Genomic DNA, 25,779 nt, shown 5'->3' on the forward strand with positions numbered 1-25,779 from the left:
CTTGAAACAATGCAGAAGATTGGTGGAGTTAAGGGCATAGCTCTTTGCTTGTCTGCCGTAGTTTGAAGTCTAGTTCCCCCAGTAAGCTATGAGAAATTTGGCAAGCAACTCCACCTCTCTGTGACTTGGTTTATTCATCTGTAAAGTGGGAATAATAATAGTACATGACTCAGATAATTCTTATGAAGACCAAGTAATACATGTAAACCACATAATTTCTGGCACTCAATGGCATTTAATAAGATTTGCTTTTATTAATTCTTCTTAGTGTTAGAAATATAATGTTCCTTCTTTTATCTCCTATACCTTCTTCCCCAATGAGCTATTCTATTTTATTCTTCCTCCTTTTAGTTTATTTTATTTTAGATGGGATAATTTCTTGTAGCAAAATTTTTTTCCTTTAAAAATTTTTATTTTTTTAAAAGATACATAGATCACACAAAATGTTACATTAAAAAATATGAAGTTGCCATATACCCCACTCCCCACACCCCCCAGTCCTCCCACACCAACAACTTCTTTCATAGTGTGATACATTCATTGCATTTGATAAATACATTTTGGAGCACTGCTACACAGCAAGGATTATAGTTTACATTGTAGTTTACACTCTCTCCCAGTCCATTCAGTGGGTTGTGGCAGGATATATAATGTCCTGTATCTGTCCCTGCAATATCACTGAGGACAACTCCAAGTCCCGAAAATGTCCCTACATCACACCTCTTTTTCCCTCTCCCTGCCTTCAGCAACTCCAGTGGCCACTGTCTCCACATCAATGATATAATTTCTTCCATTGCTAGAGTCACAATAATTCTATAGTAGAATACCAGTATGTCCACTCTAATCCTATTTTATTCCTCTATCCTGAGGACCTTGGGATGGTGATGCCAACTCCACCTCTAAATTGAGAGGGGGCTTAGATCCCATATGGCTGATGGATGGGATTCTCCTGCTTGCAGTTGTAAACTCTCTCAGTTCCTTGGTGTGGTGGTTGATCATCCTCACCTCCTTGTTAGCTGACCTGGGTAAGTCCAATGAACTGCAGAGTAGGTGTTGCAGCTCTGCTGAGGCTCAGGGCCAAGTTGGCATAAGGACAATCCAGAGATTTAAGTCTCCTGGGCATACACAACCTCAGCACCAACCAAAGGTTCAGTAAAAGTGCCAGAAGAGGCATGTGTAGAGAAGTCACATCTGAGTCCAACTCCATTTCACTCAGGAGCACTAATTCCAAAGTAGGACCCACAGGCAAGGCACTGAACTCGAGACATTTGCCATGACTATAGGACCTGGGTGACCTGTAGACCTCAGAAGCACCACTACCCGGGGTAGTATCTACTTTGGCTGGTATTCCTCAGGGTTCTCTAGGGGAACAGAATCAACAAGAGATATCTGTCAATAGTATGCAATTTTATAAGTCTCTCACACAGCTGTGGGGATGCACAAGTCCAGGTTCTGCAGGCAGGCTGCAACCAGGGGCTCCAATGAAAGTCTAATGAAGGTTCTTGACAAATTCTGGGAGACACTGGGTGTCCAAAGATGAGCTGGGAAATTCTCTCTCAATGCTGGAATCAGTTCCCCTTTTAAGGCATTCAACTGATTGGTTTTAAGTGTCACTCACTGCTGATGGCAATCTCTCTGATTGATGTAATTGTAATCAGCTATGTATGATTTACCACTGCAGTACAGTCAATGGTAACTAAAGTCTACAAATGCCCTTGTATTACAGTTAGGCCAGTGCTTGCTTGACCAAACAATTGGGCACAATTACCTGGCCGACTTGACACATATAGTCTAACAATCACAGGTTGTCTCTGAGATCCTGCTGAGATGTGCATAAGTACAACCCCTCTGATGATCTCCTGACTTATTTTGAAGTCTCTTAGCCATATAAATTCATTCATCTTTTTACCATGTGCTGCTTTTATTCAAGGTCTTTTTCTAGTTGCAGCACCAAATGGTGCTTGGTAATAATTCCTCGGCACCAGGGAGGCTCATCCTTGAGTATCATGTCCCATGCTGGGGGGAAGGTAATGCATTTATTTATATGCTGAGTTTGGTTTAGAGAGTGACCACATTTGAACAACACTGAGGCTTTCAGGAGGTAGCTCTTAGACACCCTGCAGCTCTAGGCCAAGTTGAAATTTCAAGCACACAGGCTCCTAAGCATAGCCATCAGTATCAAGGGCCCATCATTGAACCATCCTTCTTCACTAGTCTTTGCCCTTGCACTTGGGGAATTGTTTCTGTTCCATTGGGGAATGTGACAGAGTTCCCCAGGATGGGAACTCAGCACTCCCTCAGTTGTCATGTGAAACTCTACCCACTATGTCAATACCCAACGAATATCCAAACATTTAGCTATGTATACATCCTATGGAACACTGGTAGTCTTTAAGACAGATCAAGATGTTTTGCTGATAGTTATTTCCAATTTATGGGAAACATCCTAAACTTATGTTTTGAATTCTTTCCATTTGAGTTTTTCTTCCATCTTAAAATTTTTCTGCACCTTAAACATTTTCTGGGACTTTAATCTAAAGGAATAAGGATACAGACAGGAAAAAAATAAACTATGTGTGAAAATATTCCTGATTGCATTATTTATTATAAAAATAAAATGGCCTAAATGTCCAATAGTAGGGAAATGTTTAAGTGATGTAATATTTACTTGTTACAATATTATGGAGCCATTTAAAATTATATTTCATTAATAATTAGAGTTTATATTAATGTAGGAAAATGTTTTTATCATAAAGAGAAAGTGGGAAACAGATTCCAAATTTGTTTTCACAGAATAATCACACTTACAAAAAGCCAATTAACTAAAAGTTATTCATAGAAAAAATAAAGGGAAGGTAATTTTGAGATGTTATACAGATTGACTTTAGGTAGAGGGAGTATTAACCATAACAGTATTAATAGATTGTATATGAAAGAAATTTAAATAGAATAACAACTGAATTTAGTTCAACAGCTTAATTTGATCTATGTATATGAATTTGTGGTGATACAAGTTATGATATAGCGATATTTTTTGCTAGTTAAATTCCTCCTGATACCATGTAATTAAGTGTATTCATATTTCACTTTTTCTGCACAGGATGTCTTGTTTAGTAACGCATCCCATGGCTTCCAGGTGCTCTTCCAATAAAGACTTTTGAGAGCCCTGGAGATGCTTGTCCTGGGGGAACTGCAGTGATTCAGAATTTCTTTGTGCAGCCAGGTACTGTGTGAGGAGTGTGGATGTTTATCTTTCCTCATTGAAAGAAAGGAATTTCACAGCAGTAATTAAAGATATGCCAGGCATGGTAGAATCAGAGCCACTTACATTTACTGAGCATTTACTACATGCCAGACTTAACTGACTTAATCTTTACAATAATGCTATGAGGAAGGCACTATTATTTTCTCCCCATTTTACAGGTGAGGAAATGGAGGCAGAACGAACTGCTCAAGTTGCTCACCCAATGTGATGGCGTTGATGCGCCAACCCTAGCATTCTGACTAGAGCCTACTACAGTGTACTGTGTTTCCTATAATACTACATTGCCTAAAACCAGAATAAGTTTCAAAATAACAGAACTTTTCTTGTTTCCTTTATCCCTTGATTATGAAGACATTATCCATGGTAGTAAAAAAATTTGAGTAAATTCTTTTTATTTGAATTATTTTTCTACAAAGAAATATGTTTCTGAGTTTGCTTGGGATAGAAATGATAAAATGATTTGCAAAAAGGAGTTTATAATAATACATCAGCAGTTCTTTTTCTATAGGTATGTGGATCTACCTTAAATCTACTACTATAAAATCATGTCATCTCTTTTTAAACTTTGCTCTCTTGATTGCAAGATAATTCACTTAGTACTCTTTACTCAGGACAGTTTGGCATAGGCCTTCGACCAGGTTTGTGGTGGCTGGGATTAGGGACATGACTCCTCGACCGTCAGGAACTCAGTCTCATGCAGGAGACGCGCTTTTGTTCAGCATTCGTCAGGTGCGACAGTCAGAAGCTTGACACGGTGCCGAGTTGACCCTCAACGGCAAATCAGACATGGTCTCTGGTCTCAAGGAGATGTAAATAATTATAATGTAATATGATGATTGCCAGTGGGTTATGATAAAGTGCTGGGTAGGCCTGGAAATGGACAAGGAAAGTGCAGAAAGAAGATGATGCTTGAATTAAATCTTAAAGGACGAGTAGCAGTCTGTCTTATGGGCAATTAGGAACACCATGCTAGGACAGGAGCCCAAGGAAGGCAGTGACATGGGGGCTGTTTGGGAAGTTGAGCAGTTAGACACAGCAATACTTGAAGGGTATTCGAGGTTAGAATAACAGGGAGGGTCCATGTCAGCTTAGCCCTCATTCATTTTCTTGTAATTATTTAATAAACACTTTGTGTGTACTGGGAACATGTATAAAAGGTGCTAAATGTCTTGCTTATACTATGGAGTTAGTTTGACTCTAAATGATTTTCTTAAAATTTGTCTCTTGAAGAAGAGTTAGCTTATATTTGACTGCATATAATTTTATTTTAGTGTTTCAAAGATCTGAGTGATTTGGCAAAAAATTGCATAAACTATTTGGAGATCTTTATCCTACATTTTCAAGAAGAAATTTTAAAAAAATTATGGTTTGTTGTGTATATATACATATGTTAAAAGAAGAATACAACTCTGTGTCCTGATAATTCTTTTCAGTTAGAGAAATTTTATTGTAACTCTAAACAGGCAAATAATTAAATATTTTTTCAGGTGCCATTTGTTATTTTAGTTTTCTTTCCAGTCATGTCTGGTGGTGCTCTTTAGATGATTAAGATCTCTTGCATCTGTTATGATCTCAACCATAATTCTTTCCATAGTTGACATTTTAAATTTATTTGTAATTTCATTTGCTATTTTACTTCCATTTTGCTTTTATTATCTACCTCTCTATTTCTTTTTGCAAGTACAGAGTCTCCTTTCTACTAAGAGCTAATTTGCATTTTTATGTGCCTAAGGCAGAGAAACTACTGAAAATAAAAAATAGTCAAAAGTGAGCTGAGTTCAGTTGCTCAGTGCTTTTGAGTCACTACCTTTTCAACTCCAGGAAGCTTCTGAGTTAAAAGCCAGCTTTGTAAATGGCAAGGATGGTTTTGCTGATCTTTTATTCTCAAGGGAAACTTCTTCAGAGTACAGTCGCTTAGAAGGAGGTTTTGAATGGTGCAGACAGATGTGTCTGGGCCTTTTTGGAAACTCTGCCCTTGAAGTATGTAGGCCGTTAGAGACACCGAGAAAGCACATGGCAATTAACTAGCTGCATGCAAATCTTCTTCAATATCTACATTTCTTTGTGATTATTTCAAATTCCCCCTACAAAGTCAAGAAGTCTACCTGCAGGATCTTCCAACTGGCTTCTAATTCCCGCTGAGACACTCTCAGGGATATCATTTGGAGAGTTTTTCTTCTTCTGTTTGTGTTCTTACTGCTTTCCCCAAGAGTGGCATGTTGAAGATGATGAAAAAAAAAAAAAAGCACAAAGCATGTTACCCAGCGAGGAGGACTTTACTCAGGGGTGCTGGAGCGGAGGAGGCACAGAAAGCACGGCTGAACTCCAGGCTGTGGGAGCGAAGGACCGCACGCTGTGTCAGGGCTGAGGGAGGCTGGCGGGGAAGGCCTGAGGAGGCAGGAGCTTGACCACTGAGACCGGGAGTGGTGCAGGGAGGTTGCTACTGGGACATTTGCTTCAGAATGTTTTCTATTGCTATACGTGGACCACCTGGAGCTTGTAAAAGGGTTGGGGGTGAGAGAGAAATAGGAGGCTCTAGTAGATGTTGGCTAGGTGCTTGCACAGGGCAGGGTCACAGCAGGAGGGAGGTCGGGGGCCTGGAGTCAGGAGAGGGCTTTCGAGAGCTTGATCAAAATAAGGGTAAGTTAAGGCTGTCTTGGATAAGGGGAAGCTGAGATCTCACCATCAAGCTTCAAGTTGACTGGAAGTTATAAGAGAAGTAAATAGGGAACTCAACATGGTAAATTAAGTCCCAGAGGATAGGTGGTGAATCTCAGCCGAGCGGCAGCACCTACTCCCCTGTTCACTGGACTCACCAGGACAACTAACAAAACGATGATGATGGACAACGCCTGTATTACTCAGCCAAAGGGGTGCTGATGCAAAATACCAGAAACTGGTTGGCTTTTATAAAGGGTATTTATCTGGAGTAGGAGCTTACAGATACCAGGCCATAAAGCATAAGTTACTTCCCTCACCAAAGTCTATTTCCACGTGTTGGAGCAAGATGGCAGCCGACTCTGCAAGGGTTCAGGCTTCCTGGTTCCTCTGGGCTCAGCTCCTCTGTTTCCTCCACAAGGTCAGCTGTAGACTAGGAGGCTCTCTAGGCTTTGCCTCTCTCCACGAGGTCAGGTGTAGACTACCAGGCGAACGTCTCTGTCTCTTTCCCCAGGGCTCCAGCTTAAGACTTCAGCATCAAACTCCAACATTGAAACTCCAACATTAAAAGACTCCACTCTGTCCTTTGCCATGCTGTTTATCTGTGAGTCCCCACCCTTAGTGGCCCAATCAAAGTGGCCCTAATGACGTGGCCCAATCAAAGCCCTAATCATAACTTAATCATGCCCAAGTGCAGACCAGATTACAAACATAATCCAATATCTATTTTTGGAATTCATAACCATATCAAACTACTATAATGCCCATCCCAAAACACAGACTACCTACAGCTGCAAGCAAGACAGTTCCATCCATCTGCCCCATGGGATCTCAGCCCTCTCTCAATCTGAAATGGAGTGGGTATCACCATCTTCAAATCCTCAAGAGTGAGGAATGAGCAAACATTAGAGGGGAATGCAACTGTGGACTACAGTAGACTAGTTATTATTCCAGTAATGGGAGAAGTGGTAACATTGACATAAAGGCAGTGGCCACCAGGGGTTCTGAGGGGAGGGAGAGGGAAGAATGGGTGCAACACAGGGTGCTTTGGGGACATTGGAATTGTCCTGCATGACATTGCAATGATGGATACAGGCCATTATACAGTTTGTCAAAACCTATAAAACTGTGCACTGCAAAGTGTAAACTATAAACTGTAGTCCATGGTTAGTAGTGGTGCTTCAATATATGTTCACCAATTGGAACAAATGTACCACAGTAATGAAAGATGTTGTTAATGTGGGAGTGTGGGAGGGGGAGGGAGTGGTGCATATGGGAATCCCATATATAATTTATCTATCTATCTATCTATCTATCTATCTATCTATCTATCTATCTATCTATCTATCTATCTATCTGTCTGTCTGTCTATCTTCTTTGTTTTGTTTTTGGTAAATGAGCACTTTATTCCTTGCATAGTACAAAGTGTCAGAAAAGAGCAGGGGAAGAGATTCCATCACGGCCTGTCTCCCAGGAAGCCAGCTGCTCAGGCCAGTGTTGGCTGTTGGCAGCTCGGCATGCCCCACTTCTCACTGGAGAGGAGAGACTTGTGCTGTTGGAGTATTCAGGGTTCATCCCCCACAGTGTGTCAGGGATTGCCAGGGAGAGTTCTCACCCAGAGAAGCAGCTGGGGCTACATGCTTCCAGGTTCTGTGTAAGGGTGGTGGGATGTTGGGCCTTTCTGTTAGACCACACCAGGCTGTGGAATGCACGCATGCTGAGGCCTGTGCAAACATGGAAGAGAAGGCAAGGCTGGGAGATGGCCTCACTTCCCAGCATATTAGATTCTCCAGTGTGTTCCCTATAGGCACCAGTTATTGTATACTGGACTACTTTGTCAAGTTCTGAAATAGTCTTGTTGCCCATAGTAACATTAAATTCAGATGGGCTCAAAAGAAACAATCCTCAGAGTCGAACTGCATCATTTCATTACAGCGGTCATCAGGAACTTCTCCCAGGGTGGCCTGGCGACGTTTAGGCTTTCACACAAAGGACGATTTCTTCCCCAAGGTTGGGGCAATCTGTTCTGGGAGCCCTTGGGTTTCAAAAGACGCCTGCCAAGGCCAGTGGACTCTGTCTTTCTTGTCTATAGAGTGGTTTCCTTGAGGCACTAGGTATTAGAGCATATCCACTGGCCGGTGTGGTCCACCATGTGGACAGTTTGGCTAGAATGATGAGGAGCGATAGCTAAATGCTGACAGAGCTGACGGGTTGGCTTAGGTGGTGGCTCCAGCAAAGCCTGGATCATTGGGCCCATTTGATGAGGGGATGGTCTGTCACTTGAGATAATGAATGGCATGATTTTAGAAGTGTCTTTTCTACAGACTGGCTGGTTGATATCATTGCTATCATTTCCCATGTTTTAGAGGCACTTTTCTTCCCTACTGAGACCAGGTTATTGAAATTCTCCAGCATCGTTCCTCTGACCAGCTTTCTCTGGGACGTGTCTACAGGTTCCACTCTTCCTGGTGAGTCTAGAGCCACATCCCTGAAGGACACTGACTCCTGTGATTGCATCATCAGCACCTTTGCTGGCATCTGACTTCCTCTGGATTTTCCTTCACAGCTGGACAGGCAGAAGGTAAGCAAAGCTTTGTTTATGGTTATTTCAAAACTAGTCTCTGGGGTAGCAGGTGTGACTCAAGCAGTTGAACACCCGCCTCCCACATGGGAGGTCCTGGGTTTGGTTCCTGGTGCATCCTTATCAATGCATGTCCACTTTCATGTTTAAGGTACTGGATCTGATATTTTTCTCTTTCTTCAATTCAGCATTTCTGGAGTACTTCTCCAGTCTCTACCATCCTCCACCCTATATTTTCGATGTAACATTTATGTAATCTAAAGCTTCTTTAAAAATTAAAAATTAACGCAAAAAAAAAAAAGATATGTAGGGTTTAAGTGAGGAAAACAACATTAAAAAAAAAGGGTCAGGAGAAAAATGGGATTTTGTAGGTGAGATTGTGTGGGTGATATCCTTCCAAGCAGAGAAATGAAAATGGATGAAGTCAAGAAAGTACAGGGTCTACTTGGAGGGATAGAGAATTAATTAGCCAGAACATTCAATTGGCTGAGGGTAATTATGGGAGAAGGTCAGAAGGATAGCTTGGGGCCAGATTGTGGGGAGCTTCGGAAGCCAGACTTGGAAGTTAGGATTTAATACTCAAGGCCAAATAGAGGACTTTCAGCAGCGGAGTAACATGGACACATATAGATAGTAAGAAAATTTGGCAGCAGTGCGTCAGCAGACTGTGGTGGGAGAAATTCTGAGGTAGAGGGCCAGCTAGAGGGTATTTGTGTAGTTAGAAACTAATGAGGTTCTGAATCAGGACAATTAATGGAAATGACTCCTAGAGACACTGTGATGGGTCTACGTGACTGGCCATGTTTGGGTCATATGTGCCATATGGAAGGAGCTAATAATGAATTTGAGATTTCCTTTGGGACCAAGAGAACAGTGAGACTGTTAAAATAACTTAGGAGTCAGGAGAGAGAATAAATACATTTTTTAAAAAAAGATTTATTTTTACTTATTTATTTCTCTCCTCTGCCCCCTGCCCCAGTTGTCTGTTCTCTGTGTCTATTTGCTGCATCTTCTTTGTCTGCTTCTGTTGTCAGCAGCTTGGGAATCTGTGTTTCTTTTTGTTGTGTCATCTTGCTGTGTCAGCTCTCCGTGTGTGCAGCGCCATTCCTGGGTAGGCTGCACTTTCTTTCGTGCTGGGCAGCTCTCCTTACGGGGTGCACTCCTTGCACGTGGGACCCCTATGTGGGGACAACCCTGCGTGGCACGGCACTCCTTGCACGCATCGGCACTCCTTGCACGCATCAGCACTGCGCGTGGGCCAGCTCCACACGGGTCAAGGAGGCCCGGGGTTTGAACTGCGGACCTCCCATGTGGTAGATGGATGCCCTAGCCACTGGGCCAAGTCCGTTCCCATTTTAGTTTTGTATATTTCAAAGTGGCGAATTCTAGGAGGTTGGGATATAGGTTTAGAAGCCATATGTGTATTTGGGTTAGTAGAAAGCACAGAAAATGATAAGGTCATATGAAAACAGAAAATAAAATAGAGTTTCAAAAAGAAAATTTGGGAAGAGCAATTGTAATATAAGTCAGCAGATTTTGTTGAAAGAAAAAAGGAGTTCCTGGAGTGCGGTGGGAACTGAAGGAGAATCCGCTGTTGCCAGATGAGGAGGAAGGAGAGTTCCAGGAAAAGCAGGTGGTCGCCAGCCTCCAGGAGGAAGAGGGGCTGAGAAAAATCCCATCGAGCGGACAATTTCGAAGTCATTTAAGCAAGAACTTTACGAATGGGGCCAGTAGCATTTTAAGGAATTAAGGATAGAGTAGGTAGTGGATAATAATAATAATAATAATTTAGATTCAAAGGTAGGAAAGTCAATTTTAGAGGGAGGAGCAGATGGTTCTTTCATATGCCTTAGAGGAACTACTGCCTTTCTTAATTTCTAGGTTGTAACGTGTACAGGGCTCTTGCACGTCTGTGATGAGAAGCCTCCTGTTCCTCTGAGGCTGTTTCTCATAGGGACCTCCCGTCTCTGGTATTCTGATGTCGTCTCCGTTTTCAGATCAAAGCACTCAATAGCAGCCTCAACAAACTACCAAAAGGATTTAGAACTGAAAATTTCATTTGTTCGTCAGATGCATTAAACATTTTCGGACACTTCTTGGGCTCCTGTCCCACGCAAAGCTTTGAACACGTGCGTGAGCCCCGCGGCCGCAGCCGGCGAGAGCGGCGGGAGCGGGTGTGGAGGGTCGCGGCCTGCGCCCAGGGCCGGGGGCTTCGGCGGGTGTGGAGGGTCGCGGCCGGCGGCTTCGGCGGGTGTGGAGGGTCGCGGCCTGCGCCCAGGGCCGGGTCTTCAGCGGGTGTGGAGGGTCGCGGCCTGCGCCCAGGGCCGGGGGCTTCGGCGGGTGTGGAGGGTCCCGGCCGGCGCCCAGGGCCGGGGGCTTCGGCGGGTGTGGAGGGTCGCGGCCGGCGCCCAGGGCCGGGGGCTTCGGCGGGTGTGGAGGGTCGCGGCCGGCGCCCAGGGCCGGGGGCTTCGGCGGGTGTGGAGGGTCGCGGCCTGCGCCCAGGGCCGGGGGCTTCGGCGGGTGTGGAGGGTCGCGGCCTGCGCCCAGGGCCTGCGGCTTCGGTGGGTGTGGAGGGTCGCGGCCTGCGCCCAGGGCCGGGGGCTTCGGCGGGTGTGGAGGGTCGCGGCCGGCGCCCAGGGCCGGGGGCTTCGGCGGGTGTGGAGGGTCGCGGCCGGCGCCCAGGGCCGGGGGCTTCGGCGGGTGTGGAGGGTCGCGGCCGGCGCCCAGGGCCGGGGGCTTCGGCGGGTGTGGAGGGTCGCGGCCTGCGCCCAGGGCCGGCGGCTTCGGCGGGTGTGGAGGGTCGCGGCCTGCGCCCAGGGCCGGGGGCTTCGGCGGGTGTGGAGGGTCGCGGCCTGCGCCCAGGGCCGGGGGCTTCGGCGGGTGTGGAGGGTCGCGGCCGGCGCCCAGGGCTGGGGGCTTCAGCGGGTGTGGAGGGTCGCGGCCGGCGCCCAGGGCCGGGGGCTTCGGCCGGGGGCTTCAGCGGGTGTGGAACGCGGCCTGCGCCCAGGGCCGGGGGCTTCAGCGGGTGTGGAACGCGGCCTGCGCCCAGGGCCGGGGGCTTCGGCGGGTGTGGAGGGTCGCGGCCTGCGCCCAGGGCCGGGGGCTTCGGCGGGTGTGGAGGGTCGCGGCCTGCGCCCAGGGCCAGCGGCTTCGGCGGGTGTGGAGGGTCGCGGCCTGCGCCCAGGGCCGGGGGCTTCAGCGGGTGTGGAGGGTCGCGGCCTGCGCCCAGGGCCGGGGGCTTCAGCGGGTGTGGAACGCGGCCTGCGCCCAGGGCCGGGGGCTTCAGCGGGTGTGGAGGGTCGCGGCCTGCGCCCAGGGCCGGCGGCTTCGGCGGGTGTGGAGGGTCGCGGCCGGCGCCCAGGGCCGGCGGCTTCGGCGGGTGTGGAGGGTCGCGGCCGGCGCCCAGGGCTGGGGGCTTCGGCGGGTGTGGAGGGTCGCGGCCGGCGCCCAGGGCTGGCGGCTTCGGCGGGTGAGGAGGGTCGCGGCCGGCGCCCAGGGCCGGGGGCTTCGGCGGGTGTGGAGGGTCGCGGCCTGCGCCCAGGGCCGGGTCTTCAGCGGGTGTGGAGGGTCGTGGCCTGCGCCCAGGGCCGGGGGCTTCAGCGGGTGTGGAGGGTCGCGGCCTGCGCCCAGGGCCGGCGGCTTCGGCGGGTGTGGAGGGTCGCGGCCTGCGCCCAGGGCCGGGTCTTCAGCGGGTGTGGAGGGTCGCGGCCTGCGCCCAGGGCCGGCGGCTTCGGCGGGTGTGGAGGGTCGCGGCCTGCGCCCAGGGCCGGGGGCTTCGGCGGGTGTGGAGGGTCGCGGCCTGCGCCCAGGGCCGGGGGCTTCGGCGGGTGTGGAGGGTCGCGGCCTGCGCCCAGGGCCGGGGGCTTCGGCGGGTGTGGAGGGTCGCGGTCTGCGCCCAGGGCTGGGGGCTTCGGCGGGTGTGGAGGGTCGCGGCCTGCGCCCAGGGCCGGGGGCTTCGGCGGGTGTGGAGGGTCGCGGCCTGCGCCCAGGGCCGGGGGCTTCGGCGGGTGTGGAGGGTCGCGGCCGGCGGCTTCGGCGGGTGTGGAGGGTCGCGGCCTGCGCCCAGGGCCGGGTCTTCAGCGGGTGTGGAGGGTCGCGGCCTGCGCCCAGGGCCGGGGGCTTCGGCGGGTGTGGAGGGTCCCGGCCGGCGCCCAGGGCCGGGGGCTTCGGCGGGTGTGGAGGGTCGCGGCCGGCGCCCAGGGCCGGGGGCTTTGGCGGGTGTGGAGGGTCGCGGCCTGCGCCCAGGGCCGGGGGCTTCGGCGGGTGTGGAGGGTCGCGGCCTGCGCCCAGGGCCTGCGGCTTCGGTGGGTGTGGAGGGTCGCGGCCTGCGCCCAGGGCCGGGGGCTTCGGCGGGTGTGGAGGGTCGCGGCCGGCGCCCAGGGCCGGGGGCTTCGGCGGGTGTGGAGGGTCGCGGCCGGCGCCCAGGGCCGGGGGCTTCGGCGGGTGTGGAGGGTCGCGGCCTGCGCCCAGGGCCGGGGGCTTCAGCCGAGGCCGGGGCTGACCCGCAGCCCCCGCAGGCCGCGCCCTTGGCCGCGGAGCCCAGTGCACGAGAACCGCCGGCCCCGGGGTCCAGAGAAACCCGCCCCGACGGCCCCGGCGCAGGGACGCGCCCAGGGGAGGCTAGCCGGGCCTCGGAGGCCGCTCGCGGGTTTTCCAGAAGATTCCGGGGACGCCCCCGCGGAGCCCCGGCTGCGCGCATGCGCGCCCACAAAGGCCTGCTCCTGCGAGGCCCCCCGCTGGAATCTGAAAACAAACCCGCGCTCTCCTTTGGGCAAAAATCTCTTAAAAGTTCACAGCCGTGGCTCTCCCTACAGAAGCTCCTGACCTATCAACTAGAATCTGTTCTAAAAGGTCTTGTACAACTCTGATTTTGCGTAATTCAAAACTATATTTGCACTGTCTTGCAAAGGACTTTATTTTATTTAAAATTTTTTTTTTAATTTTTAATTTTTTGTCTTTATTTTTTTAACGTTACATTAAAAAAATATGAGGTCCTTATATACCCCCCACCCCCCTCACCCCACTCCTCTCCCCAAAACGACAACCTCCTCCATCATCATGAGACATTCATTGGCAAAGGACTTTAAATTTGTATTTTCTGGTTGTAAGCAAACAGAGGTTTTTAATTAATTCCCACTATACAGGCTACAAGCAGAACCTTAACCTATGTTTTCCAGCCTTAAATCCTGGCTTTTTAAAAACCTTGCCTTGAACTATATGCTCTATTTTGAATTTTACCTTATATCCATCTAGTTTTTTTCCCCATTGAATATTTGCTGCACTTTCGGACTATGTTTTCTGCTCTTTTTTTCGTTTATTATCAGGTCTTGTAGTCTCACAGCAGGTTTTTATATTCTGAAAACTGGTAAGAGATTTAAAGTTATTTCATAATTCTATAAATGGTCATAAATATGGCTAGGCTTATTGTAATGCTATTAGTAATACTCCTACAATAATTAATACTAATAAATATTTATCAGGTATGACCTGTCTTCTAGGGTTGCCTTGTCCAATGCAGTAGCCACTAGTCACAGGTGGCTGTTGAGGACTTGAAATGGGGTTAGATTGAACTGGAATGTGTATAAGTATAAAATGCATGCCAGATAGCAAAGATTTCATAAGAAAAAAGAATGTAAAATATGGCATTAATAATTTTTATATTGATTTTGCAAGATAAATGATAACATTTTGGGTATATTGGGTTAAATTAAGTATATCATTAAAATTAATTTCACTGGTCTTTTTTTATTTGTTACTCTGACTACTAGAATATTGATAAGTGGCTTGAATCTGTGATGATCATTATATTTATATTTGACAGCAATGTACTGGGTATTCTGTTAAAACTTTATGCAGTTCTCTAAACTCCGCAGCTAACCCCTGGGGGAGGATGGATATTATTATCTCCACGTTACACAAAAGGAAACTAAGGTCCTATCACAGCTAAAAAGTGGTGGAGAAGACACAAATCGCTCTCTTATACAGAAGGCCTCAAACAGAAGACTGATTGTCAGAAGATCTAAATTGTCATTAGGCTACGAGGCACACATTTTAGAATTTGCTTCTCTGTTTCATCTAAGACCTGAAGCCTGTGTATTATGACTGTCAATTTAAAAGGTGTAGACCCTTTCAAATAGGGGTGCCCTGTTCCAGTGTAGGTGGCTACCCAGTGTCCGCTGGACCTCAACGACAACAGCAGCAGCAGCAGCAGCAGCAACAGCAATGGCTGTCGGACTGGCCGACCCCGGCTCTGGAAGAGGCTGTGTAGACGCAAGGCAAGGCCCTCGGTTAAGCCCCAGCTCCGCGCTGCGTGGTCAGACTCCAGCTCGTGCGTGGGCTGTGGTGTGCCAACATCTTAGTGGTCCCTTTGGGATAAAAACTTGGAGCTGGAAGTCCCCAGTGCCCAGTGTTCTCCCAGGCGGTGCCTCTCTCCTAGTGAATCACAGCAAGCTCCTTCATCGTCCTCTGAGTACTTCTGCCCTTGTCTGGAGAGGAGTCTCAGAGAAGTCAAACTCCAGTTTTTTTAAAGTCACGTCTTTAATCTCTTCTTTTTTCATATTTATCATGTCCAGAGACTGTGTGTCTTCCTTCTGTTTGTCTCCAGTTCACCTCTTCATGTTTCAAGACTGCCCGGATATTTGGCAAAACCATGAGTCTACTCATGTGTTATTAATATCAATATATGCTGTTGGACATCATGTACTGGCTCTGTACTATAGCTGGTGCTCAGAACAGACTTATATCGCAGACTTAGTAAGTGGTGTTTTGCAACATTTTCTGGGGAATATTTTGCTATTAATGTCAGTTCTATCCAAAGACACATTTGTTTATAAATATTAATATTACAACACTTAACTGGCAGTAATGCTTTCTTGAAATTTTATTTGAAGAATCTTAGGAAGTATTTAAAAAGTATTTGCCAGTGTCTTTTTCTTGGAACATTTATATTTCCTCAATCAACCATGCATTATTATAACTCACCTTGTTGATAATTCTCAAGTTTTAGCAACCATTTGTAATATTTTATAGAAAATATACGTAGCAGGCACCTATGTAGCACAGTATTTTCTCCATGCCACGTGTTGTTCTAAATGAATTAGTGCATTAAAAAATATTATCTCATTAGTAGTGTGATTAAGAGATGTAAATACATCCTACTAAGGATGCAGGTTAATTGAATGACTCATTAAAAACTACACATGCTTGGGTATAAAATATACTTTACTAAATTATTTTACTAATTGATATTTTTGGTGATTAAAAACATGTGGAGGGAAACGGACTTTGGCCCAGTGGTTAGGGCGTCCGTCTACCACATGGGAGGTCCGCGGTTCAAGCCCCGGGCCTCCTTGACCCGTGTGGAGCTGGCCCATGTGCAATGCTGATGCGCGCAAGGAGTGCCGTGCTACACAGGGGTGTCCCCCGCGTAGGGGAGCCCCACGCGCAAGGAGTGCACCCATAAGGAGAGCCGCCCAGCGCGAAGGAGGGAGCAGCCTGCCCAGGAATGGCGCCGCCCACACTTCCCGTGCCGCTGACGACAACAGAAGCGGACAAAGAAACAAGACACAGCAAAAAGACACAGAAAACAGACAACCGGGGGAGGGGAGGGGAATTAAATAAATAAAAATAAATCTTTAAAAAAAAAAAAAAACATGTGGAAAGCAAAATGCAACTGTAACATTGGTTCTGCTTGAGTATCTGTTTACATATCAGTCTACTTGTCTGAGCAGCCATCTACCTATCCCAGCCTTTCATCTGTCTGCCCAGTTACTTACCAATTTCTAATTTAGAATACTTTCTATTTCAAAAGGATTTTAATGGTTTATGATGTTTGAATATTTAAAAGAACAAATAGTTTAAACAGAATGATAAGCATGATCAAACATTTTAGAGCAAGAAAAGTATTTGTGCTGGGACCTTTGTGAGACAACTAAACTATGTTTTTATATTCTCTCCCTCCTCACAAGAGGAAGCAACTTGGGATGAATCATAATATTTGTATAATAAAATTTCAAATATAAATTTGTCTGGAAGGATATTTTCTTCTTGGTGCTAAATTCTAGGAGATATTTTACGAAGGTTTCCTGCATAGGGAATTTAAAGTAATAACATATTTCCACTTCGAGAAGATATAACTGGAAATCTTCCATTGCCATTAAATGGTAACTCTGCAAACACTATAAATTAAACTCTTCCAGCACCTTTCTCTTAGGATCTCCAGTTAGTGTTTCTTCCTCTACAAACCCCTTTTGGCTAGGAGCCATGCTAACGTCACCCAGCTGTGCTCTCTCAGGGGCTGTGAGTTAATAAGTGGAAAGCACCAGAACAACTAAGAAGTAGGCACATTATAAACCCGAGAGGTGCTCACATTCCCAGACGTCATTCTTCCCTGTGGAGTCATTCCTCCCACAGGCATGGGAGCCCCACTGCTTGGGAGGAATTCTCTATTTTATAGAATAGTAAAGATGCATTCTGCACCCTGAGTGCTGCTTTGATACCAGCCATGGTCGGCCAGTGTTAGTACTTCCATGGTATTATTCTCTCTGACGTCAAAGATGCTTCTCTCTCTCCACAGTACCAGAAACAAATTTTATCTTAGCATTTACTATGGAGGGCATTTTAATTTTATTTCATGTTTTGGTCTCTCTTGTGTAGTCTATGAGCTGCTCGAGAGCAGCCAATCTCTTATTCATCATTGAATCTCCAGCAGTTAGAAGAGATATGACATATGAAAGTGCTTAATAATTATTTGGTAAATAAATGAATGGATGCATTAATTAATTTACTGCTGGTATTTTCATCTAAACAGAGGCCCATTTTATATTGCTCAGAAGGGACCTGCAGGAATGCAGATAACAGTATCATGCAACGTGTGTTTGAGTTCTATGATGATTGCAGCTATTTGTAAAATTTTCTGTGTTTATGGGTAAGGTCGGATTCACCGTGTAGCAGGTGTTCAGTGGGGCTGGACTTCCCCTGAGGTTCTGTTCTTCAGTTTCCCAGAACCTTAACTTGTCATGATTTCATCTAGGAGGGCTCAAGTTTCATGCTGGCCAAATTCACAAGGAATGAATTTGTAAATCCAAATGCTGATTTATTGACTTGCAGGACACCTTAACCTGGGCACCAGAGTTGTTGGGGGCATAATTCTTCTGGGAAGTGAGGCAACCAAAATATCCATCAGTTTAAGGAGACTTAAAAATTGTCCTTCATATATACCATGGAGTACTAATGAGATGTCTATGAGTGGTCATGAAAAGCTCTATTAAAAGAATAAAGCAAATGGCAGGACAAAATATGCAGTTTGATGTATGCTTACAGAATTCTTTATCCCCCAAGACAGCCTCTACATTTTTCATATACATGTAAAAACCACAGAAAGGGTGTGACAAATGCCCACCCCACAATCAACGCAGTCTCCCCTGAGGGAGGCCTGGGCTGGGGAGGAGGCGTGGCAGGAATTCACTGGCAGGTGCTTCTTCACTTAGGAAGTTTACAAACAGGAGTGTGCTCATGTCTATGTTAGGTCCTGGGGATTGAGCCTGGAGCCTTGCACATGGGAAGCCGGATTAAGATGGATTAAGACTTCAAGACTTGGGTTTGTTGTTCTCTGGCCATTATCTGAGGAGACACCTGATGTCAATTTCCCCCATTATTAGTGACTTTAACTGATCTTGTGTTTTGTGGTATTTCTGTCAAAGGTACTTAACTTGCATCCAATTATGAGGAAGCATTAAACAACCCCAGTTTGGGGGACTTTCTCCACAGAAATGTCAGTGTAAAGAAAGATGGTGAAACTGTCCCAAATTAAAGGATACTTCAGAGACAAGACAGTGAAGTACAACATGTGATCTGTTATTTTCTTTTGCTGTGAAGGATAGTATTGGAACAATTGGAAATATCTGAATAAGGTCTGTGGGTGAAAACATGATACTTACTGCTGGAAAAGGTATAGAATTCTAGGGTCACACTTTCTTCCTTTCAAAATTTGACTATACTGCTCCACTACGCTCAAGCAATGGTAGCTTCTGTCACCTGAGGCCAGCCTACCGCGCGGACCTTTGTCCTTCCTGGTGCCTGTGTGGCTCTTTCTTTGTCCTCATGTTTCAGGAGCCTCCTGATGGCATGTCTCAGTGCTGACCTTTTTGCATTTGTTTTTCCTGGAACATGATAAACTTTGATTTGCAGATTAAAGCCATTCGTTCAGAATTGTTTTCTTCCATTTTAGACTTGAACGTTTTTTCTTTTCCATTTGTTTAGTTCTTTTCTTTAGGAAAACATACCAGGGGTGCATTTTTAGATCCCTTTCCCTATGCTCAGTGGCTATCACCTCGTTACTCGATTTTACGTCACTGTTCTTTTTTGTTTTGTTTTCTGTGACTGGCAGAATCCTATCCACTGTGTTCCTGATGGTATTTTCAGTTGAACATGCTTTTGTTTTTGGTTTTTATCTCTAGTGCTTCTTAATATTGTTCTTCCTTTTCTATTCTGAGCTCCAAAGCTCCTTTTTCAACACTTTCTTTAGTTCATTTTTGAACATTTGAACCTGCTTACTGACCTTTTTTTTTTTTGAAGAAAGTTCATAGCTGTAATTTCCTTGAGATCCTAGAAAACTATATTTGTCTGATTTTATGGGTAATTTTCCATTTGATTCATGTTCTTTTCTGCCTCTCATTAGTCCCTCCAGACTTTTTGTATATTCTGTGTTGGTTCCTTTCTTTCTGGATTTATCTTCAAATGGAATTGCCTAATCACTGGAAGAATGGAACAAAGTCAGGAGAGGGTACATGGGAGGGAAGAGAGCTATGGCTATTTGCAGTTACCTTTGTGGCCTTCAGGAGCCTTTAATCAAATCTGTCATTTTATTATTTTTCACCTGGGGCACATCAGCTTCTCTGGGGGGCCGGGTGGTCCAGAGCAGAGCCCCTCAGGCACAGGCTCCCCGCCTGCCATCCCACAGCTCATCCTCCGTCTTCCTCCTCTGCACTAATTCACCTGGGCCATCTTTGCTCTTGGAATTTAAGGAGTAAACAATAGAACAAAGGTGGCAGCACGGTTTGACCCCTGACATTTTGTGTTGCTGTGTGTTTCAAGGAATCAGATCTTTACAGAGCTCACCTCTTCTGCTGCCTACCTGGACACCAGAGTTTGACCTTCTACTCAGTCACTGGTAGAGCCTTTCTAGAGTGAGGTGCTCATTTGGGGGAAATGCCGTACCTGTCTAAGGTCCCAGAGGTGTGAGCTCCTTCTCAGGACTCTTCCTTTTCTTCCTAGTCCAGAGTCAGTGGTGTATGGCAGGTAAACTTGATCATATGAACTTTGGAACTGAAAGCGTTAACTCAAATCTCTAAATATGGATGATCTTCTCTATTTCTCATTCATTTTGCTGCCTTTGATGAGTTTTTGTTGAGGGAAAGATATGGAACAAAAAACCCTTTCTTCAACAGTGTAAACAAAGTTATTTAGGAGGAAAGGTATTATTCTCAATATCCTCATCTCCTTTAAATTTAACGGAGTCTACGACGTATGGAAAGCAGAATGTGACTCATACCAAACGAAATTCAAAGAGTTTGATATCATGGAGGAAATAAACACTTTGATTAAAAAAATAGATTCAGATCTTCTATGTGAACTTCACCATCTCATTTGGGTTTATAGGCAATACACTGTATGCCTACGAATATGTATTAACTACAGTACAGATTTTGCTTGAATTTTTAAACTTAATTTTGTAGCAGCAGACAGCCTGAATCTGTAATTATGTTACCATTTACTGTTGTGTACAGTTCCACTTGATGCTAATTATACTTAATGATTATAGTTCTTAGTAATTACAGTGGAAAATCTGTAAAGCAGAATTAATCTTTACTCATATAGTAGGCTGGTTTTTTAGTAAGAGACAGAGACTTAACACTTGAGCATGCATGTTACCTATTTACTCAGTTTTTAGAAATGGCCTTCCATAAATAATTTTATAAGAACTTAAACCTTAAATAAATAAATAAATAATAAATAAATAAATAAATAAACCTTTAAGAAAAAAAGAACTTAAACCAAGTTCTCTTCCGGGAGCAGTTCTTACTCTCTGCAGGGAAATGGGCAATGCTTTATCTCACTCAGAGTGAGTCTCCAGCAGATAAACCTGCACTGGAGTGACCTCCAGATTGACCTCTGAACTCTATCTGAAATCTCTTAGACGTTAAAACTTTATTGTGTCTTATTTCTTTTCCCCCTTTTTGTCCTAATTCCACACTGTCTGGCAGGCCCATCCCTGGCAAATAGATTAAGGTAGTGCCTGACAAGTTTTTCTGCTACAAAGTTACTTAAAAAAAAAATCAACTCCTAGATTTCTACTTAATAATAATTTCCCCATATCAGTCATTTACATTTTAATCCTTCGGTTTAGAAAATGCTTTTACAAATGTCCCATAACCAAATAGACCAGCTAGTTCATCTCAAGACAAATTTCGCCTTTAAATAAGCCTATTGAATTAGCAACAAGCAAAATTTACTTCCATGGTCCTTCTAGAGTTTTCCATATCTATCCAAGTCTTGTCCTACATATTTCCACACTAATTTTATGAAAACCAGCCATTTTAACTTAGGACGAAACATACTCTCTTAAACAAGCTTTCACAACCCTTCTACTTTCCATATTCAGTTAAGTCTCATTTCCCTCATTTCAGTTTAGGAAAAACAATTATTTTTTTAAAAAAGACATTTGTAAAAATAATAATTTCATTAACCAAAAACTTACAATTTTCATCATTTTAAAGATTTAACAAACTTGATACTAGCTTATTTTATTGGTATCCATATAAACCTAGGGAGATTACACCCAAGTAGAACAAAATAAAAATAATGATAGTTTATGTAAGAAATGTTTTCTTTTTTCTTTTCCTTCATAGGTTAAAAGTCTTTGTTTTGATAAAACCTTAAAATTATAAATAACCTGAAGTGCACACTGATTATTGCTTTGGGAAATATAATTATTTTATTTGCTTTAATCATAATTTAGAAAAACCTTTTCATAGGTTTCAAGGACTTTTTCTTCACTTATTGAAAATTGGCTGTTTAATTGTTTAATTGGGGAATTATAGGACACACTATACGAAACTAGGTTTCTTCTGTAATATCCCTCTGACCCTGTCATTTTAATTTCCAGGCCTAGTAGACAGAATTCTGAGCTAAACTCACCCCTTCCCCATCTTCCCTTACCCAGCCCATGCCCCATAATTTCTTAAACTGGTTTCATTGAGTCACTGGAGTTCAGTCCTGGCTAGAAGACCTGGGGCCAGGAGAGGCTGTAGAAAGGTTGTGGAGGAATTCAGGACAGCCTTTTTAGTAGGTTTTCTTTCTTTATATAGTTTCTTTAGTCAGATTTTTTAGGACCTTTTAAATCCTGTTTGGCTTTTCTAGTTGTGCTCCAGGAGTATTAATTTATCTATGTAAGTGCTTATTTCATTTTTAGTAATTTGAATAGAGCTATTTTAAGAATTTTCATTTGTTAATTTGATAGTAGACACTGAACAGAGACATAAATAGAGTTGAACGTACCAACAGAAACACAACTTGCTAACTTGTTTCCCCTTCTCCGTCGTTGGGCTGTCTCCAGGTTCTCCATCCTCCACACCGCTGGTTCTCACTGCCTTTAAGATCTCCCCTGGGGCCAGTGTTGCTGTGTTGTGCGGAAGGTAAAACGAGCAGCCTTTAAGCAGGGGTCAGGGCAGATTTATTGAGCCTGAGTTGCGTTCCTGCAGGAGCAGCACCAAACAGGTTTCTGCTCACCGGGTGGTGGGAGCAGCTTCTGTGGCCGCTTGGGACCAACAAGAGGCGGCAGGGGGATGGGAGGAGATAAGGCAGTTTTGTCCGAGAGCTGCGTGGCTGTGGGCCGTGTGGGCAGGGTGTCCTTGAGGCTCAGCTCGTTGATTAGCCCCCAGGACGGGAGGCTGTGCTGGCACCAGCCGGGCCCTTGGCTGCTCTCAGCCCGAGGCAGGGGTTCATCATGACCGCGAAGGATCGCTGTACGTCAGCTTGCTGCAGGTAGCCTCCGCTTCTTCTCTGTAATTCCCTGCATAAAATGGAAGCACAAGCAACTCAAGTTGGTTAGTAAATTCATTTCCGTCCAGTCTTTCACACCTGTAACATGCGCGCTCGTTCTTGGAAACACTTTTATTGGTACCCAGCAGCCAGGTAGGGGTCCTTGAGCAGTGTAAGCGCAGGAAGCACTAATTCAGCAGTGTAGACAGGCCTTGAACACTGGTGTTCTGGATTACTCTTCAGGAGTGCACTTCGGACAGACTCAAAGCTGAGGAGGAAGCTGCTGATTCAAACGGAAAACCTTGTTGCTGCATCCACTGGAAAACCCACTGATTTCTTACCCACGGGAACAGAGGCTCTGGGCTCCTCCCGGGTGGCCGGGGTCCTGGCCCGCCCGGCTCTGGGTGGCGTCTCCGTCCCCCCGGGCCGTGCGTCCGGGGCTGCGGGCGGGAGTCCCTGTGCTCCTCTCCCTGCTGGGTGGGGTGGCTCTGGCTTCCGGTGCCCCTGGCAGCGAGCCCCTGCTGGGGGCAGCCCCCCTGGGGTCCCTCTGCTGCGGAGGGCTGTGCGGGGGCTGCTCCTGGCAGGCCGCGTTGGTTCTCCTCTTACCTGTGGGCCACTCCCCGTCCGAGGATGGCCGAGAGCAGTCCCCCCAGGCCTGAGGTCGGCAGTCCTGCTTCTCACACTTGCAACGAGCATCAGGAACATTCTGGCAAATAAAAGATGAACTCTTCCCTGAAAACAAGATCTTCCAGGCCTGAGCCAGTGCCCTGCCTCGGGAGTCTCCTGTGGAATACGGGTGGATTTTCACCTGCCTGCGGGAGGGGTTCCTGAATTTTGCTTAAGTTGTTTTGCTTGGGTCCCCGTTTTTGAGCCCAACAATGATCACACTCTGTAGTATCCAGTTTTCTTCGGTCCTCTGTCCATTCAGTTCCAATTAGGACCAGTTATTGGAACTGCCTGACTTGGGGACGTGGGTGGGCTTGTTTGGGCAGCTATCGGCCCGAAAATCAGCACGATTGGAAACTGAGGTTAAAAGAATACTCAGTAAAGATTGATGATCACCCAATTTGGATTGTAAGTACAAATATAGACTCAGAAGGTGCCCGCCTTTGTGGGGCGCTCTGGGGTCAGTGTTGCAGTGGCGTCGATCCAGTGCACATACACGCGGCCGCGAGGTGGTCCTGGCCGCGGTCCTCGGGCCCTTGCCGGGGCAGTGCCTGGCTCTGCCCTCTGTGGCTGGGCGCTTGCCCGGGAGCTGACCGTTCAGGGACAGTGGGGAGCCACCGCTGCGGGGTGCGGCCCTTTCACCCCTCGACAGGGAGGCGGGGCGCTGGAGACAGGGATGGTGTCTGTGGTGGCATCCGTCGCTTAGGCCCGGGGGGTGGATTCTGGATGTTTCTGGCTTTTGCAGCCGTTTAACTCTGGCTTTTGTGGGCGGGTGATGGGCCAGTTCCTTGGCCGGCCGGCAGCAAGCCACGGTTTCCTCCACCCTCAGGGTGCTGGGACCGGACCTGGCCCGTGGGCAGGGCGCTGTGTCCAAACACTCTCTCCGAGGTTTCTCAGTTTGGCTCATGCCAGGAAGGCTCCATGTAAGGAGCGCTGTCCCCCGACTTGAACCTGAGACTCCGCCAGGCGTGGAGCAGCTGTGTGCTCCAGACACGCAGGCGGCCGTGTCGCTCACCGTCCAGTGCCCGTGGAGGCCAGGCTCCCCCACCAGGGCGGGCCGCTCCCGCTTAGTCACACGTCCACGCCCAGATCGTCCCCACTGTGTGGTGTGCCACCCAGGGGGCGGCTTTTCCCGTCACTTCCGAACTCGGTTACGTCTGTTTCGAGTTGAGCGAGTACTGAAGGCACGGTTGCCAGGTGCCACAGCTTGTTTCTATCTACACTGGGGGCCGCTCCTGCCCCCACTCCAAAACCAAACCAGAACAAGCGGCAAGTGCCACTGACAGCTTCGGCAGGAAGCAGTGTGTCACTGAGCGTAGTGAGAATGACACACACACACTTCCTCGCACACACCTTTAGGGATCCGGGACCCCCGAGGCAGGAGGTCCCCTTCTCCTCGAGCTTAATGCTCCGGCAGCCGCAGAGGCGGGGCTCGCACGTGCCTCGTGGAGGGGCCCAGGAGTGTCACAAGGGCGCCCACCCCAGCTCGGTGCCAAGGGAGGAGACGGGGCGTTTCTCAGCTGGGGTCATTCGCTCATTGCGGCAGAATAGATAAACACCTCAGCTAGGCTGGGAAGGAAAAGAGGGTCTGTTTACTGGCAGGACGAGAGGTTCAGTCTCACATCAGCCTTCCCGCCTGCAGGACCCTGATCTTTTATGCCTCCAGGATGCTGATGGCTACTTGGGGTGGAGCTGGACACAGGCTCCTTCAGTAGTAGCCATTAAGGGGCTGAACGTGGAGGGCGGCAGCAAGCCAGGGGGAGGTCCAGTCATTACCAGAGATCCAGGCCCTGGACAGGGACGTGCAGAGGAGGGTCAGCCAGGAGGTGGCTGAGGTCCTGGGGGGGATGTGCAGAGGAGGGTCGGCCAGGAGGTGGCTGAGGTCCTGGGGGGGATGTGCAGAGGAGGGTCGGCCAGGAGGTGGCTGAGGTCCTGGGGGGGATGTGCAGAGGAGGGTCGGCCAGGAGGTGGCTGAGGTCCTGGGTGGGGACGTGCAGAGGACAGGTCAGCCAGGAGGTGGATGAGGTCCTGGGCAGGGATGTGCAGAGGAGGGTCGGCCAGGAGGTGGATGAGGTCCTGGGTGGGGACGTGCAGAGGACAGGTCAGCCAGGAGGTCTTCCATAAGGATATCAAACAGGAGGGGAGGCGTTACCCACAAGCGGGAGGCTAAGTTTTGCATAGCCATAAACAGGATGAGACCTGTGTAGAGTGGCCTAATAGCAGGCCTGGGCTGAATGCAGCCCGTTCCAGCAATTTCAGATATTACCCTTTTGCTCTGTTTTATGATATAAAGGCATTGATGTAATTCTTCAGCCTCGATTACGGAGGTTCAGCACAGTGCCTCAACAGTCAAGCTGTGCTGGGTTTTCCAGTCCTATGCTGTGTCTGTGAGGGTACAATTCTCAACATTGCAGCTGGAATGAGATTTAAAAATGTAAATCAGATCAATGAGATCATGCAATTTCTTTCCACAAAATACCTCAGAGATTTCCTGTCCCACTTAGCTGGGACCCCAAAGTCCTTTCCATGGCCACCCGCTCCTGCTGACCGCCCCCCTACCCTCCCCCTC

General features: G+C 47.1%; 1 long non-coding RNA gene across 3 annotated transcripts in view; it reads left to right on the top strand.

The window, feature by feature from the left end:
* Positions 1 to 25,779, top strand: part of LOC139437114 (uncharacterized) — a 123,743-nt gene that overhangs the window by 60,456 nt on the left and 37,508 nt on the right. For 2 of the 3 annotated variants that reach the window (XR_011646706.1, XR_011646710.1), the window contains one exon: positions 8,377 to 8,504. This is a non-coding gene — a long non-coding RNA (uncharacterized lncRNA). Of the gene's footprint in view, positions 1 to 8,376; positions 8,505 to 10,385; positions 10,515 to 25,779 lie in introns of those variants that run through there. The other variant, XR_011646707.1, reaches the window with a different exon arrangement.

The sequence above is a fragment of the Dasypus novemcinctus genome, chromosome 20 (assembly GCF_030445035.2).
Source record: "Dasypus novemcinctus isolate mDasNov1 chromosome 20, mDasNov1.1.hap2, whole genome shotgun sequence".
NCBI classification, from domain to species: domain Eukaryota; kingdom Metazoa; phylum Chordata; class Mammalia; order Cingulata; family Dasypodidae; genus Dasypus; species Dasypus novemcinctus.